This window comes from Penaeus monodon, chromosome 33 (assembly GCF_015228065.2).
Source record: "Penaeus monodon isolate SGIC_2016 chromosome 33, NSTDA_Pmon_1, whole genome shotgun sequence".
NCBI lineage: Eukaryota > Metazoa > Arthropoda > Malacostraca > Decapoda > Penaeidae > Penaeus > Penaeus monodon.
The window spans coordinates 31,493,031-31,493,364 of record NC_051418.1 but is presented as its reverse complement, the minus strand read 5'-3'; the positions used below and the strand labels follow the sequence as shown (position 1 = coordinate 31,493,364).

Genomic DNA, 334 nt, shown 5'->3' with positions numbered 1-334 from the left:
AATAAAACAAAAAGATAAAAAGTCAAGGAAGATCAACTAAGAAAGACAAAACGAGAAAAAAGATACATACAATACCATGAGATTATATGAATTAAAAATAAATGATAATAGTCAGCTACTCCAGAATAATTTGTTTCACCGACGAAAAGAAAAAATATATATATTGTCACCAAAAATCCACAATTCAACTGAATATAAAAAGAAAAAAAAAAAGTTATCACATCAAAAAAATATAAATAAAATCAGGCACAGGACTACTCACAGTTGCAACGAGGGAAGTAAACGCAATAAGCCAGGCTTGACGTCCCGCCTTTTATATACCCTGCTGAAGTAG

The 334-nt window shown here is 30.2% G+C and overlaps 1 protein-coding gene across 1 annotated transcript in view; it reads right to left on the bottom strand.

Annotated features, from left to right (window-relative positions):
* LOC119594385 overlaps positions 1-283 on the bottom strand; it is a 78,124-nt gene extending 77,841 nt beyond the window's left edge. The window contains exon 1 of the mRNA XM_037943446.1: positions 263-283. The gene's annotated coding sequence lies outside the window, so the exon portion shown is untranslated. The remainder of the gene's footprint in view (positions 1-262) is intronic.
* Positions 284-334: the final 51 nt, after the last annotated feature.